This window comes from Lates calcarifer, linkage group LG7_2 (genome assembly GCF_001640805.2).
Source record: "Lates calcarifer isolate ASB-BC8 linkage group LG7_2, TLL_Latcal_v3, whole genome shotgun sequence".
Classification (NCBI taxonomy): Eukaryota; Metazoa; Chordata; class Actinopteri; family Centropomidae; genus Lates; species Lates calcarifer.
Genome location: NC_066854.1, coordinates 10,568,942 through 10,587,332, shown reverse-complemented (window position 1 = coordinate 10,587,332; position 18,391 = coordinate 10,568,942). Strand labels below are relative to the sequence as shown.

General features: G+C 40.3%; 1 long non-coding RNA gene across 1 annotated transcript; it reads right to left on the bottom strand.

Moving 5' to 3' along the window:
- Positions 1-7,282: 7,282 nt before the first annotated feature.
- Positions 7,283-11,117, bottom strand: LOC108900621 (uncharacterized). Its single transcript, XR_001963763.2, has 7 exons — positions 10,973-11,117; positions 10,160-10,434; positions 9,189-9,247; positions 8,458-8,550; positions 8,134-8,350; positions 7,869-7,965; positions 7,283-7,643 (listed from the first exon to the last, which is right to left on the bottom strand). It is a non-coding gene; the product is annotated as an uncharacterized LOC108900621 (long non-coding RNA).
- Between the last annotated feature and the right edge of the window lie 7,274 nt (positions 11,118-18,391).

The window sequence follows — 18,391 nt, the reverse complement described above, 5'->3', positions numbered from 1 at the left end:
CTATGACATTTTTTGACTGTTTATGACTGTTTTTCATGCCTTACTATGCTATGATGTTTTTTGACTGTTTATTATTGTTTTTCATGCTTTACTGTACTAATACAGTATTTGTGTTTATTAATGTTTCTCCATTGTTTTTCATGCTTTACTGTTCTATGACCTTTTTGAGTGATTTTCATGCATTACTGTACTATGGCATTTTTTGAGTGATTTTCATGCCTTACTCTACCATGACATTATTTGAGTATTTTTCCACTGTTTTTCATGCCTTACTGTACTATTACAGTATTTGAGTGTTTATGACTGTTTTTCATGCTTTACTGTACTATGACCTTTTTTGACTGTTTTTTATGCCTTATATACTATTACAGTATTTGAGTGTTTATGACTGTTTTTCATGCCTTTACTGTACTATGACCTTTTTTGACTGTTTTTTTATGCCTTACTGTACTATTACAGTATTTGAGTGTTTATGACTGTTTTTCATGCTTTACTGTACTACGTTGTTTTTTGACTGTTTATTACTGTTTTTCATGCCTTACTGTACTATTACAGTATTTGAGTGTTTATGACTTTTTTTCATGCTTTTCTGTACTATGACAGTATTTGAGTGATTTTCATGCATTACTGTACTATTACAGTATTTGAGTGTTTATAACTGTTTTTCATGCTTTACTGTACTGTTATAGTATTTGTGTTTATTAATGTTTTTCCATTGTTTTTCATGCTTTACTATACTATCACAGTTTTGAGTGTATTTCACGTCTTACTATACTATTACATTTTTTTGAATGTTGTTCACTGTTTTACATGCTTTATTATTGTGTGGTTTTTTTCACTATTTGTTATGCTTTACTTTACTATGATATTTTTGATTGATTGATTGATTATTTTCATTCCTTATTTCAGTATGACTTTTTTTTCAGTGTTTTCATGCTTTATGTTATTTTATGACTTGTTTTTCATTGTATTGTGACATTTTTTTTGTTTTTCATGCATCATGATATTTTGTAACTGTTTTTCACTGTATTGTGATAATTTTTTGTGTTTTTATGCTATATTGTGTATTTTTTATGCTTTGTGTTATTTTTTGTGTATTTTTTTTGCTTTGTGACTTTTTTGTGTGCTTTGTGACGACTTTCCAGCCCTTTAACGTCACCTGAGAGGTAGAGATAGGTCCTGTATGTTTGTTTGGCGTGTTGCCAGTACAGAGAGAAGCACGCTGAGTCTAGGTAAGTTTCAGAATGTTTACTGATAAACACAACAGCTACTACAGCGGCTATTTGGAGATACACGCATGGATCAGATGTAAAACGTGTACTGTTTGCACGTGTGTCATAACTGAACAAAAGGCGGTCAACAAAAATTACAGCTACTTGACTCTCCTCTCTCCACCCAGTGCAGGTGATTCAGCCCCTAATATAATCTACGACTGCCATCAAAACAAAGTCAAAGAAGTCACAACTGAAGCCGGCATGCCCTCAAATGGCTTCAGCCTCCTGCAGCAGGCAAACATTTGTGATAGGCCGGTCCAGACAGCTGCTCCGGGTTTTAATCCGCACCTGACAAACAAATTCTCTTCGGTCCGGGAAGATTTGTATCACTTGTCCCACAGGCCAAGGGTTTCGAGGCGCCGCGCTGTCCATGACAAGGTCTCCCACGACAAGATTCCTCTTGACTCCTGTCCATTTCTGCCACTCCTGCAGCTGAGGCAAGTATTCCCTGACCCCTCTTCTCCAAAACATTTCAGACATATATTGAACCTGTTTCCACGTCCTATGTGCATAAATGTCTGAGGGCTCAAACACTCCTGGTGGCAATGTTGGTGAGGTCTTTTAACAGCAGCAGGTGATTTGGCGTCAGCGCTTCCAGGTCATTCGGATCCATGGAAGCTTTGGTGATTGGTCTGCTGTTTATTATGGCGTCAGTCTCACAAAGCACTGCGTGAAGGCTTTCTTCATCCAAGTTCTGATACACTGATACACTGATGATACACTTGGCTAGCACTCTCCTGATAGCTGAACACCAGATATCCAGTATCTCTCTCAGCTTAGACAGCATATGGTTACGGCAACCGTGTCCAACTTCCTGATGTACGTGTAAGAGCTCTGAGATGTGGAGATCTTTCGCTAGGATTATAGGATGTTTCTCTTCCACAGGCAAAGACAATCTACTGAGCCGACCACCAACTCTCAGGATTCCATCTTGCAGCTGTAGACATAGCTTATGGAGGTGACTGGACTTCTTAACAGGCTGCTCTTTCCCCGGCAGAACTTGATGACAGCTAGCTCAGCCTGGTCCAGGTCTTTCACTGTGTGACACCTGTGCACCGCTGTCCTCCTAAAATCCTTCATCTGCCTTTCCACAGAGGATGTCTGTTGTTCCTTACTAACGTCAGACTGGGTAAAGGTCAGATGTAACTGACATGAGCCAGCCTTTAATTCTCAAGAGCCATGCCAGTGATTTCTTTAGACTTGTCTAGGAGGAAAAGTACTCAATCAAGAGAGTTACAGGTTCTTCCCTGACCTGGACAACATTCACTGCAACTCCTTTGACCTCAGGACCGCCAAGTGAAAGGTGATGGAGGTCTTCCTGGTCAACAGGCCATTCACTCTCAGGCACATGACACCCATGTAGCATCCCCGATGAACACGTCAACTTTCACGCCTCTAGAGGCCGTATCTGCTTGATTGCTGCTGGTGTCCACGTACCTCTATTGAGCAGAACAGGAACTTGAAGGAGTCTGATTTAATGGTCCATTCCACACCCAGCACTCTCTCCACAGGTAGCGAGTCCAGCTCCACGTCCAACCCTTCAATGCCTTTTGCTCTGTGATGGCTTTCAGCACTCCAGGCCTATTATTCATGACGTCAGCCAAGATCACAATTGGTTCCCTCCTAAATCGGGTCACCACTCCAATCAGCGAGCTGGTAAGATCAGGGCCCTGTAGAAGTTGAGCGTTCAGTGATGTTCCTTGATATCTTGCTCCACAGTCAGACACAACTCTGGTCTTTCGTTTAGTGGGATGGTAAACTTCGTGGCGTGGTATGTACCATAATTTTCCATCACCACGGTACAGCTCCTCTTCGGGCACCTTCTCTGCATAACCTTTAGCCAGAAGGTCACTTATAAACATGTTGTAGTCAGTATGAAAAGTTAAGTTCTTCTGAAACCTTCTTTTCAAACAACACAAGCGCTGCTCATCAATTTTCTTATTATTTGGCATGCTGATGTCAATGTTCCTCAAAGGTAACGGAATCTGGTAATGCCCCTCCACCTGCTTTACTGAGCTGGTGACAAACTCCAGGAACCTTTGATCTTCTCCGGACATTGCGGGTTGCTCATCAACACTGCTTTCGGGGAAATCATTCTTGAACTGTTGCTGCCAGAGGACATCCAGGTTCACTATTTGTGGATGCTCCCAGTTAACAGTCTCCCCACTGTTTCCCATCAGTGGACCATTAACTGTCTAGCCCAGCAAGGTACAGATAGCATATGGTCCATCATTCACACTACACACCACCTCCAATGGTTCTAGTGCTTTAGGAACATTGGTTTCTATAAATAGCTCTATTCCTGCCTCAATCTGAGGTAAGTGAATGTGTTTCAGATATGACCATTGTTTAATATCCCTTTCAGTAGGGATATTTCCTCTGCGCACAGGCATGGACTCTTGCGTGTAAGCGCTTGGCAGCTCAAGAAAATTGTCCCCCTCCAGTGCTGCAACCTTCAGGCCCGACACGATGTTACTGCTTACAGCTTTCTCCTGGCATGGTTCGAAGGAGAATGCGCCCCTTCCTCATTTGTGAGGTGGAGCTTTTGCATTAAACTGCAGTACTCCCCTGATCCAAGAAAGCGTAAGTGATAACAATTTTAGTTCCTTTGTTAGATTTAACCTGGACCGGAACAATTGGCAGTTTGCAGTCCTGGTCTCCAGCCCCTGTAAGGCCACTTGACACCAGGGTGTTGTCAACATGCAGCTCTGGTCTCCTCTTTGTCTTTATTCACGTTCCAAACGGAGACACTTTAACATTGATGCAATCCAGATTCCTTCTACACACACAGACACGCACAGGTAAGCTTACCTGTCCTCCTTGACCGACGTATGACGTGGCGCTTACTGGGCGTCTCACCGATTCGTTTGCGCTGTGAGCGATCGCTTTCGTCGACTTTCCAGCCCTTAGAGATAGGTCCCGTACGATTGTATGACGCGCTGCCAGTACAGAGAAGCACGCTGAGTGCAGGTAAGTTTCACGATGTTTACTGATAAACACAACAGCTACTACAGAGGCTATTTGGAGATACACGCGCGGATCAGATGTAAAACATGCACGGTTTGCACGTGTATCATAACTGAACAAAAGGCGGTCAACAAAAAGTGCAGGTGATTCAGCCCCTAATATAACCTACGAGCGCCATCTACGGTGCCCACATGACCCAAACAATCCCCAGCAAAGAATGTGTGGCTCCTACATGCTTTGTGACTGTTTTTCATGCTATTTTTTTATGCTTTATGATATTTTGTGACTGTATTGTGACATTTGTTGAGTGTTTTTCATGCTTTTGATATTTTATGATGTAGATGGAGATGAGATGGTATATAGGGCTGAGGTAGAGAAACTGTCCCTCTGGTGCTCAGCTAATAACCTGACACTGAATGTCCAGAAAACTAAAGAAGTCGTTACGGACTTCAGAAAGGACAGACGAGACCACACCCCCCTTGTCATATACGGAGAACGCGTGGAAACCGTCACAACCTTCAGGTTCCCGGGCACCCACTTGTCAGCCGACGTCTCCCGGACTCACAACACCAAGGCTCTAGCGAAGAAGGCTCAGCAGCAGCTGCATTTCTGGCGCGTCCTCAGGAAAAACAATCTGGACAAGAAGCTGCTGCTGGCCTTCTATTACTTCTCTGCGGAGAGCGTATTAACATACCTTCTGAGCACGCAGTACACAGGCTCCACGGCCGAGGACACGAAGGCCGCGCAGAGGGTCATCAACGCCGCCCAGAAAATCATCAGCTCCCCCTGCCCTCCCTTTGTATTTTACTGTACTATGACATTTTTGAGTGTTTCTCACACATTATACTATACTATTTTTTGACTGCTTTTCACTGTTTTTCCACTGTTTGTTTGCCTTATTCTACTATGATCTTTTTTCAGTGTTTTTGAGTGTTTATGACTGTTATGCTTTATTGTACTATTCCACTGTTTTCCATGTCTCACCGTAGTATGACAGTATTTGAGCGAAGGCCGCGCAGATGGTCATCAACGCCGCCCAGAAAATCATCAGATTCCCCCCGCCCTCCCTGGATGACATATCCAGATCCATCACAGGAGACCCCTCACGCCCCGCCCACCACCCGTTTGACCTGTCGCCCTCCGGACGGCGCTTCAGGTCAATGGAGTCCCACATCGCCAGACTCACCAACAGCTTCTTCCCCTGGGCCATTCGGACCGCAAACACCGACCATACCCTCCCCACATCCCCACCCCCCACCTGCTCACCTCACACACACACAGAGCCAAGGACACTATCCATCAGCCGCACCTTAAAGCTTAGACTCTTTGCACAGTCGTGCGCTGTTGCGTTTATGTAGATTCTATTTTAAAGTAGACACTGTAAATTTTTATAATTCTTGTATTTTTTTGTAATCTCTTGTATTGTGTACATTTTCATATTTCTATTTGTATTTAAATCTGTTCTATAGTGCATAGTCTGTCTTTGTGGAGCACCCACAATTTCATTGTAATTAACTGTACAATCACAATGAAGCCTATTGTATTTTACTGTACTATGACATTTTTGAGTGTTTCTCATGCATTATACTATACTATGCCATTTTTTGACTGCTTTTCACTGTTTTTCCACTGTTTCAGTGTTTTTGACTGTTATGCTTTATTGTTATTGCACTGTTTTCCATGTCTTTCCATGTCTTTCTCTGACTGTTTGTGACTGTTATGCTTTATTGTTATTGCACTGTTTTCCATGTCTTTCCATGTCTTTCTCTGACTGTTATGCTTTATTGTTATTGCACTGTTTTCCATGTCTTTCCCTGACTGTTTGTGACTGTTATGCTTTATTGTTATTCCACTGTTTTCCATGTCTTTCTCTGACTGTTATGCTTTATTGTTATTGCACTGTTTTCCATGTCTTTCCCTGACTGTTTGTGACTGTTTGTGACTTATGCTTTATTGTTATTGCACTGTTTTCCATGTCTTTCTCTGACTGTTTGTGACTGTTATGCTTTATTGTTATTGCACTGTTTTCCATGTCTTTCCATGTCTTTCTCTGACTGTTATGCTTTATTGTTATTGCACTGTTTTCCATGTCTTTCCATGTCTTTCTCTGACTGTTATGCTTTATTGTTATTGCACTGTTTTCCATGTCTTTCCCTGTCTTTCTCTGACTGTTATGCTTTATTGTTATTGCACTGTTTTCCATGTCTTTCCCTGACTGTTTGTGACTTATGCTTTATTGTTATTGCACTGTTTTCCATGTCTTTCTCTGACTGTTTGTGACTGTTATGCTTTATTGTTATTGCACTGTTTTCCATGTCTTTCCATGTCTTTCTCTGACTGTTATGCTTTATTGTTATTGCACTGTTTTCCATGTCTTTCCCTGACTGTTTGTGACTGTTATGCTTTATTGTTATTGCACTGTTTTCCATGTCTTTCCATGTCTTTCTCTGACTGTTATGCTTTATTGTTATTGCACTGTTTTCCATGTCTTTCCCTGACTGTTTGTGATTGTTATGTTGTTTTTTTTTTTTTTAGTGGTTATGACTTTTTTCCCCACCTTTATTTAGATAGGAGCCGAGGAATGACATGCAGTAAAGGTAGGTTTGGGGCACATGAGCTCACATAAGTGGGCGCCCCAATTTTTTTTATTTTTCCACATTTTACACGTTTTAATGTAGTTTGACCTGTTTTTGACTTTTTTTACATGGGACACTTAAGAATAAAATTTTTCCTCAAAAAATTCCTATTGTTTTCTATGCAAAACTGCACATTTACACTAATGCCCCCACCCCCCCCTCTTTTTTTTAAAAACACACCACAGAAAAAAATAATCTCCTTCACTTCTTTATTAGTACAAAATAACCACCCCCCCTCCCCCCACAATTCTTAAAGCATCATTTTGAGCAATGAACAAAACAAATTCATCGAAATCTGGCATAAAAACGCATCTCAGAAAAAAAACTTGCCATCAACTTCAATCCTCCCTTCCCAAAATTTCAGCCAAACCAACAAAAAATCATAAAAGTATTAAAAAAACCACACACAAACAAAACCCCTTTATTACCAACACAATCATCAACAAACCATAACATCCACATGAGAAGAAATACTAAACATAAACAACACTCAATGCTCTGCCTAACACAATTCACATAAAGCACATTGCAATTACCTGGACAAAATCATCATAACACTTGCAACTCAACATCTAACAAAGCATCTGTTTTCCGCAAACACATACATTCAAAACTCCACGTACTATTTGTTCCTCAACTTGTACAAACTACTTGTATAATTACACAAATGATGAAACTGTGAATTACCTACAAGCCTCTGTCCTGGTCTCAAACACCTTCTGCAGTGTATAAAGACTCTCTGCAATCGTGGACAAAGTGGAGACACCTAGAAGAAGTCAAACAGAAACATCAATACACTGCTGCCTATTCAATATTACACCTAAAACTCAACGTTGTACTCAAATCCAACTATCACTGTGCACACACTCTTTCATATATAATCAATTCTTCTTGTTGTGTCTGATAAAGGATTATGTTACTCAAACAAATACTTCTAAAGAATATTCTACCGCTGTGTTGGACACTTGATGTAAAGCTGTTTCTGAATTACCTCTTCTCACTCCTGGTCCAAAAGAACTACTTCATTGTGTGAACACTCTCTGCAGTCACAACCAACATCTCAGTGTCTGTAGAAAATTTCTTGATGCCTGGAAGAAATGAAAGAAACATATAAAGGAAAATGATCAATACACTACCATCTATTACAGCTGAACCTGAACATTTTACTGACACATTACATTAAATACACTTTATTTCTCACACTTGTGAAATGTACAGTCATAACTGTAGGAGGCCAACATCCTCCTCTCACCCACCTCCTCAATGGACTCCAAAGAGCAAGACAGAGACACAAAGGCATCTGTGCAGCACATACACGACAGCATCTTCATCACGTGACAACTGGGACCACACAGGATGTTTTCCACATGGGCCAAACTCTCTCCACTTAAACTTCTCTTCAACTTGAACATGTGCAGAAAACCCCACACAGCTGCCATCGGGTCCTGTAGCTTTCCTCAACACCCTCCTCACCTGGTCACATGTAATGAAAAGACAGGGATGGGCATTGACCCCTGCTCTGAGTGCTGTGAATTTCAGGTTCCCTGTTCCCAAATTCCAGACCTCTCTGGTTTCATTACCCTAAAGGCACTCCTCCGGCTTCCTCCCATAGCTGTCCTTGCCCCTTCTTATCTCATCTCAAAGATCTTCTGCATTGCACAAAGTAGGGACGCCTGAAAACACAGAAAGATTTTCAACATTACACCTCGTACTAAACATTTAACTAAATATTTGTCTCCCTTATTGTACTCGCAGTTTTTGATGCATTACTATTACTTTCACTTGTATCTCACTTCTTTTTTTCAAATCCAATCTATCACTGTGTACAGTCCTGTTCATATTGTTACAGCTTGTCTTGTACATATAATGCCCTTTTCTATTGTTCTTGTGACTGATAAAGAATTATGTTACTCAAATAAATACTTCTAAAGAATATTCTGCTTCTGTATTTAATATTGTATCAAAGTGAATATTATTAGCCAGACGTCAGGGTTACGTGATCACTTTTATGATATTAATTTGAAAACACACTCAAAACTTACACTGTAACACTTTTTGACCATTTTTGATGCACATTATTTATCTTTTTCTGTGTTTCATTACTTCCTACACTAAGAAAAACATTCAACAACCTCGTAAAATGTGTCATAGTACAACGCATCATCAGAAATACCTGTCCACTGTTCATTTGTTTCTGTCTTTACCTTAATGTCAAATTAAAGAATGAAATTATTCTACTCTTATCAAACCAGAGCGATGTAACATCGGTGCTCTGTATCTCTCACTTGATGTGATGCTGTTGTTAAATTACCTGTCCTGGATCTTCTGGCCTCTTGTTTATTGGTGATGGTTGTTTATTGTCCTCACCTCCTGAAGAACCAACAAATAAGAAATTAATCACATTAACTGCAATATCATTATTTTTTAATCAACTAATCACTGAAGGAATGTACACAATAATCACAACTCATTTACCTCAAATTCATTAAATACTAAGGTCTGAGCTGAGATTCAAACGGTCAAACTCCTGCTGACTTTAATAACTCGCTCTTTTCAGACTGAGGAAATGTTTATGACACACACCCATTTGGTGTGTGAGGTGGGAGCTGAAAAACTCATTCTAATACACTTTTCACTGACAATCATAACCCTTTAAATGTGTGTGTGTGCTGGGGGGGATTATTCCTGGAAAACAATATAATACCACAGGCTGTTGTAATTGTAAACTACATACCAAAGCATGCAGTATTAATGATAGCAAATATGAACGTCTACCACTTCATACGATGTTTATATTTCATCAAGGTTCAGATTTCCAATTAAGATCCTACAGAACACCTGACCAGTCTCCCTGGCTTTGTTGGCACCTGCGGTTTTACATTGTGTCATTACAGTCTCTTTACGTTCCTCGTAAATCGACAGAATTGACGTCAGCTCAAGTTAATGACTCGGGCTGTATATGTATGAATGTAATGCTGTTCTGTTCATTTATACTGCATGTTTTCGTATGTAGTCTACAATTACAACAGCCTGTCGCATTATATTGTCTTTCACATCAACAATGCCTGTTTACAAGTACAATAAATAATGATTATTGAAACTGATAATATGCAACGCCAATGACGCTAAACTCTGTTATGTACGACGATATATGATGTAAGCGGTGCTTTCATCCGTCCCCGTTACAAACATACACAAAAAACTGGCGATAAAAACAGATATGATTAGAAGCAATGGCTAATGCTAACGCACGCCGCTAATTAGTTAGCTTGTTAGCCTTACCTCCTCCTGCAGGTAAGCTCGGCGTGTGTTGTAACTGGCTCGTTGTAACGTCCGCGCTTCTTCGGCAACAAAGTTTCTCACAGCGACAACAACCCCAGGTAAAGAAGGTGGCGTAAAACGTTGATTTTAATCTCCATTTTCACTCGACTGTTCGCCATTGTTCCTCCACCGACCTGCTCTCCTCCTCGTGGTCCAGAACGATGACGTCACACGCCAGCCAACGTCGGCAGACGAAACGCTGATTGGTCGACTGATTCTGCTCCACCTACTCGCTTCTGAGGAACAATGAACATAAAGCTAAAAATCCTTGTAAACAATATCCATTTATTATATATATTCCAGAAATATTGCACAAAGAAGACATAATTGGACGCAGACACGTTACATTTAAAGGGAACTGAGATTCAACAGTTCATTAGCCCTCTGGTTAAAAACACTGAGTGTGCTGTGTGGTTTGTAGATTTGACATAGATATGTTTTAGATTTCTATTGCCCCTGTTGCATTCACATATGGACTACTGTGACGACCGAATTTCCCTTTAGGGATGAGTAAAGTCATCTATCTATCTATTTAGTTAAATGTTCAGTTTCAGCTGCAATGTTGAATATTTTTCTGTGTTTTCATGGTTAAAGTCACACACTGTCCAACACAGACCACTGTCTATCAGGAAAGTGTAATAACAGAAGTAATGTAAAAGCAATGCAGAAGTAATAGTAATCCAAAATATATATAAAAGTCACAGTGTAGCCAGGAGTCACTAAATGTAACAGTACAGTAAAGTGTCTAATATGTAAAAAACTATTTGGACTTACAGATGAGTTTGTGTGATCAATGCGTGTTGTTGTCTGTGCAGGAGGAGAAGACGACAGCAGCTGAAGACCTGAAGTGGATGAAAGAATGAAGCTGTTAATGAAATAAAAGAGCTCCACCATCTAACTGCTGTAAACTGTGTTGCTTTCCTGTTGTTCAAGTGAAAACACTGACCTGACAACATCTTCACGTCTGTCTCTTCTCTCTGTGATGGGTCCGTGGTTCCAGTTTGAATCCTCTGGAGAAAAACACAACAAACATTAATGTAAAGATGTGACTCTTAACACGTCAAAATAAAAGCACAGAGTTTCTGGGTACTAAACTTGAAACTGTCAAAACATAAAGAAGTAAAAGACAGTAGATGTACAAAGAAACCAGAGTGTAAACTAGGTGAATCTGGACTCATCAGAACTTGTCCAACACTAGAAAAGTCTGTTGAAATTTGAACTAAATTTGGTTGAGAGAGCAAGAGGACAGGCAGCAAGAGAGGGGGAAGGAGACAGACAAAATTAGAGAGAGAAACCTGATATTTAAATTCCTCCTTTTCTTTGAACTGTACATTGATGAACTATGTAAATAAAGAGTTAAGTGTTTTTGTGACACATTAAACTATTCAGACTTCAGATCAGTTACTGAAGATCTACAGTGTCACTGCTCTTGTGTTTGTGAATTACCTGGAGGCCTGTGTCCTGGTCTCAAAGAACTTGTTCACTGTACAAAGACAAAGTGGAGACACAACAGTTCAACCCCAAAACATCTTTAAGAATCAATAACAATAAATATTTGTGAATGATGATCTTCTATGTTAATTGTCAACTAATCAGTGAAGGATCATGTATGTTACTGTAAAGTGCACAATGAAAACTTCCACTTCACAGTCAGAAAATGAAGTGACAACTATTCTGACTTTTTAAAAATGATTACAACTAGTACTATTTTCTGACAATGATATTGTCATGTATATATAATATCGTGAGGTTGATAAGCGTCAGCTTGACAACTCAAAGAGCATGACTTCGACTCAAAAGTAAATTTAATTGTTACATGTGGCAATAGATTTTCACGGCCAGCTGAAGCGCCCTGAAAGACTTGAAAACGCTGCAGTAGCCAACAGTAACTGAACAGCTGAAATTTCACGAGAAATAATAATATTGAAAAATATTAATAGTAACAGTAAGACTACACTATATACACTTTTGAAGTCAACAGCAAGTGTGAATGATTGTGGGGGAGTAATGACTTTTGGTTGAAATGTTCACATTCAGGCTCACACCTGTCAAATGCCAACAAGCTATTGCTCACTGGCAATTACAGCTATTATATTCATGCTGCTCCTCAGAGGGATTTGGAGAAAAACAGTCTTCACCGAGAATGAGAAACTGGAAAGTGAAATATCACCAAAATAGCGAGATGAAAAGTGCTTGAAATATGTGATTTATGTTGTATGTGTTTCTGTGATTACGATACACATTAACAACAACACACCAGCTCGAATCAATGTGTTCCACCCACTCAGCAGACCAGAGTGTGGGGCCCCTGGCGAACCGTGGCTGTCGGCTACCTGATCACCTGGAGGGGGACACAGAAATGAGGGGGTGCGAACACTTAAAAAACCCACAGCGCCCACACACATCGATTACAATCAGGGAAGAGCTGAAGAGTGGAGAGACAGGAAGAACATAGGCCCCCAGACTGCTGCTTCTGTGGTTAAATATAACAGCACATGCAGATTCCCTTAACTTCCTCCCTCCCTACAACCATGTCATCTCCACCAGATAACTGCTGGTGGTAATTTACCCATTAATCTTGAAACAATTTGAACTTCCTTCCTGTGCTAAAATTAATTCAACTCCAAATCCATCACGGGCTCCTTGGCCTTGACACAGATGGAGAAGATAGGTCTTAAACTACAAAATAATCGCTGCAGTGTTCTCCACACTGCCGCATGGTTCCTCTTTAATAATGAGAACACATCGTGGGTATTTTATAGTCATCGTTAAAGTAATTCAGCTCTAACCCAGGGGTCCCTAGGAAACCTGATAATAATGACTTTTTTGAAATTTCTTTTACTTACAAACCATTAAAGGAATAGTTTGACATTTTAGGAAATACCTTCATTCGGTTTCTTGCAGAGTTACTTGGGAAGGTGAAGCCAGGTCAGTGCAGCTGGCTGAGGGACAGAGCACATAAATCCCCTGTTAAACCACAAGCTGCCATTTTTACACTTTGGTTCCACAGATTTATGATTTCATGCAAAAGCATAGTTTTATCAAGTCATTCCTGTTATAACTTATATTCTTAAATAGTTCAAATGTTTCTATTCAATAAGCCTCTTTTAAAAGTAGACTGTATAGATATATATATACAAAATAAATACTTTAAAATGTTGACATTTTATGCATTTGTGAGCTAATTGTGAAAACCTACAGTGGGGGGTGTGTGTGTGCTGGAATAAGTCAGCTCCACCTCATAACTCACCAGACTTAGAGGATGTGCACAGGTACAACAGGAGCCTTCAGAGATCCTGTAGAGTCCGTTCCTCAGTGGATCACGCACAATAATAACACAGAAACACACACAGTGCAGTGATGATAATGTTTGTGCTAATAAATAAACTGTGCGACATGTCAGATGGAAAGTTGACTTTTCAAGATGATTAATGATCATCTTGCATGCACTCATGTGGTGTTTGAGACATCTCTGCTAAAGTACCTCACTCAGATCCAGAAACTCTTCCTTGTGGTTCTTCCCTTCACAGGTGGTGTTGGTTGGTCTTCCTGTGCTCTTACACAGTGGTAGCCCAGCTGAAGAGACTAGGAGGAAGTGGGTGACTGAGGATATTTTGTTAAACACGTCCTTAGCATCAACACATACACACTTGCTCGACTTGGATTAATTTATTTCACAATTCTCTCAGAATGATCTTATTTCTACCACAGTGGATCAGTGGGAGGCTATTGGCAGTGCTGCAGGCTCAGAAAGCTGCAGTCTTTAGTGTCATCTGAAGTATGATCCTTTCCAAAAGAAGCTCTCATAAATAAATCAGTGGCTAAAGACACAAAAAGGAATGAAATTAAATCATCACTCAACAGTCCCACACTGGGAGTTTATGAAGTCCTCTGTGGATAACCGGATGAAACTCCTTTGAGTGTGAGGCACCTTTATTTCCAGGATACAGAGATGGGGAGCAGCACATGAAACACAGCCAATAAAAACCAATTAACAACTGTGTAAAAAGTCAATTTACAGGATGAATAAATTGTAATTAGTCTCCTCGTGTCAGCTAAATGATCATCAGACAGCAAACTGTGTTAGTGAAACATCTTGATTCTGTGTACCTTAAAGAAATATAATGACATGTTCCTCCTCTCTGTCTAGGATATTACAGAAATGTAAGCAGGCTGGCAGACAGACAGTGAAGCAAACCCTCGAGACAGAGAGAAAGTTGATAGAGTCTTAAGGCTTAACAAACTTTCAGCTGGAGTATAATTCATTCACGCTCAACTCTCAGACCAGAATCTTTCACGGTTAGGTGGAGTGATGGAGGAAAAGAACAACTCTGCCTCATCTCCATAAATGGGCTATTCTTTAGAGCTCCGCAGTGTGAAAAGCCAGGATTGAACTTTTCGTGTTTCTATTGTAGCTGCAATAATTTCAAGCCCCTGCCCCCCATCTAAAGATATTTTAGCACAACAACACCCATGAAGATAAACAGCTATGAGCCAAGAAGGCAGGAGATCTGACAGCGAGATCATCAGCTTGAAACTGCAGGTGAAATGAAGCCTGACACCTGCTGCTACCATGATGGTGATGCTGTTTGAAGAGAATTAACATTATGATAAACAGGTGAATAGGTGTGTGAGGGTTATACGTGAAAGAAAGAAATATGGCTCCGTCATTAGAGGAGCTACTGCAAGGTTAGCTTAACGGCAGCTGGGTCCATCCCAGACATGAACAAACTGAACTTGACTTAAAGCAGCTATAATCAATATTTGTACCACTTGTATGAAACGGGTGTCTTGGAGAGAATTTAATTCTAGAGTCTTTAACTGCTTCGGTTCTTCAACTCACATCTTACTGCTCTGGCTACAAACACGTACCTCTGAATTTTTATTCCCTCTGCTCTCAAATGGGCAAACATGTTCTTCCTTTATGTTAAAATGCAGACGACAGCTACACACCTACTTTGCAGAAATGGTGATATAAAATAAGAGGACTGCTGGGGATGGATCAGACAGACAAAAGGATTATTTCCAAGGTGTAATGCAGAATAGGAAATAAGAAATAAGGTGTGATGTGGATATGAACTTGCGTGGGTTGACTAGCAATGTAGTATTTCTGTATCTATCCTATACAGAATATCCCATCCATTATCTGCTTACCGCTTGGCTAGAGCCTATCCCAGCTGAGAGGCGGGGTACACCCTCAACAGGTCACCAGTTCATCACAGGGCTGACACATAGAGACAAGCAACCATTCACGCTCACATTCACCAGTTAACCTAACCTGCATGTCTCTGGACTGTGGATAGAAGGCACAGGTTGTCTGTGAGTGTCTTTGGACTGACAGTGACAACCTCAGCAGACAGAACACAGTCTGTAAAGACTACCACATTGCAGGTTAACTATTAGCCAAAATGAAAATTCCAAAACAGTGCAGGAAGCTAAAAGACCACCCATGCACACTCCCACATCCATTTCACACACACAAGGCGGAGAGCCATAGTGTAAAACTAAATCTCTAATACAGGAATAAATTGAATATAAAATTACACATAGAACATATGGGACAGTTACAAATAATGCAATGCCAGTAGCTAGTCGCACATTCAACAGATGGCTACAACATTCAGTGCAATTAAACCTCATATCCTCTTTGGATGTCTTTGTCTCGAAATTCTTGTGTTTCACACCCAGATGGTTAGAGATACTTAGAGCTAGGTGTCGAGATGGTTGGTAATAAACAGAAAATACAAAGTACACGTACTCAATGTGCAAAATTTAACAGGCTGAAAGAAAAAACACTTGTGGCTCTGTGAGGCTGTAGTCGTAGTTTTATCTTTATATCTGAGGGGTTTATCATATTATGAGCATGAAAGCATGACAATATTCCACTGTTTATTTGTGTAACTGGAAAGGTCAACATATTAAGTTCATGATATCATATCTACTGTAAGAGCGCTGACATGAAAAATGATCTAGGGAGTATTAGCTCGAATATGAGATTACCCTTTAAGACAACCTCCCTTTTCACTGCAATTTTGAAAAAGATTTTTTTGGGAAAGATTCCTAAAGACAGATAGTTGGACAGGAATGGAGCCTTTTCCCTTGTAAAGTGAAACACAAACTGTTTAAGCAGAACGTAAACCCCAGTCACATACTCACTCTGCTGTCAGACTCTCTGAAGCGGTCAGATTGATTGCTAACATTTTTTTCAGACTGTCTTTTTGAGGTTCTTACAATGACATTCAGTGAACGCTGTAATTCTTAGCTGTTTGCTAGATTGGTCTGTTTCTGCAGTGAAGAAGTCAGAAGTTGGAATTTATTTCTTTCAACACGAGTGGCATGAGCCATCTGAAACTTACAGCTTTGGTGCTTTACAAGGGAGAAGAGGTTCAAACTAAGCGTTGCCCTATCTTTTATATACAGGGATGACGTCCACATTTTCCTGGAGACATTCAAAGTGTTGAACCAAATTGTTCACAAGAAAACTGACAAAAATTGTTGCGTTAAGAATGAAAAAGAAAGAGCTTGAGAACAAAGTTCAAACCCTGCTTACTTTATCACCTCTGCACAGCTGGTCAGTTACAGCGTGAAGTGGCTGTGAATGCTGGATTGTCAGTTTTCCGGAAAGTTACAGAAAGTTACAGAAATTGTCAGACAGACCCGAGTGATTTAACACAGCATGCTGGCATCCAAAGAAAATTGCCCAGTCGCATGTAACGCAGCCTCATTGTCGGTCAGACATTTGTTCTGCTGTCCAGACTTTACAACTGTGTCTTAAAACCACAAAACTAACTGTGATGGAGGTAAAGACGTAGTGGGAATGAAGAGGTAAGACACAGCTAAAGCAGAAACTCCTGGCGTTATGGTGGGTTAAAACTGGCAGCCCAGCAGGAGAGACACCCCATGGTGCAGGAGGATTATGACCAAGATGCCAACTTTATGTCTGCATGAGAAACAAGAACAAATCTTCGCATTGAAGAGCCAAATCCTAAAATTTTGAGTTGGGTACAAGCCTTCCGGAAAGAATCGTGTCTTAAATTCAGACCAATATATCATTTCCATAAATGCCTGAATTATTTTGTATATTAGGTGCATGTGTCAATAAGCCATTAAGTTGACTGTATTAGTAGGCTACCTCTTCCTTGCCCGATCAATGTCCTATCAGTGAAATGCAGCAGTAAAAATTATACAGCCAACAAGTGATATCAGCTCTCAGGAAAAAGAACCAGAAAAAAGACATTACAGTTTAACGCTAAATGATAAAAAATGGCATTTACTTCAAATGGGATTTCTTCCAGAGAGCGTGGTTTGCATAGTAACCAATTGACAGTAAAACAAGGCTTCTCACTTGACTGGTTTCTGCTCTGTTGCAGCTCACTGGGCGATTCTAAATGATTTGATCAAAGATGCATTGAAAACAAGCCGACAATGTAACGCTGTACGGCAGACGAAAAAGAAAAGGAAAGCAGCAGGATGTAGGAGCTTTAAATCACGTAGTGGCTGCTTCATCCAAGAGCATTCAAACTGTTTGTGGATGCTCATTTATGAGGCTGTGAAAAGGCCCATACAGCCTGTTTATCTGACTGTCTTCTCTCTTTTTAGAAGAAAGCTGTGTACACATTTCAGAGTCATGATCTTCTCTTTGAAATTTCAGTCATTTTAGGGGGCACAGCACTGATATTAACATATAGCGTCTGGTCTGAGTTTGACTGAAGAGACATGACATGTAAAGTAGTCTGTCCACATATGGTGCTTCCATCTGGAGCTGTGATGCACATACAGTGTGCAAATAAAGATCGTATATATCGCCTGTCCAGAAAATGCGCATTAAAAAATATTTTCTCAGTTATTATTGTGTATCTCACATGTATCTTAATATTTCTCATTACTCTTTCAATATTCTACACTGCTCTCATTTTGCACACCCTGCAATTTTAAAGCCCCCATTTGCTCTGTTCATCTTTGGTCTACTGCCAATCTATCACAGAAAACCCAATTTTCGCTTCAGGGAACGTTCATATAAAGTACCATGACCCTGATGTCATGCTTTGTTATCGCCTGATTGATCTCCCTCTTCAGGAGGACAGCCTGCACGTGTGAAGCTGTCAGACCATGATTCATCCAGATCTATTAAAAACCCAATTATGAAGTCTGGGTTCATTTTAACTCTGACCTCCATGTCACTGGAGACCTTTG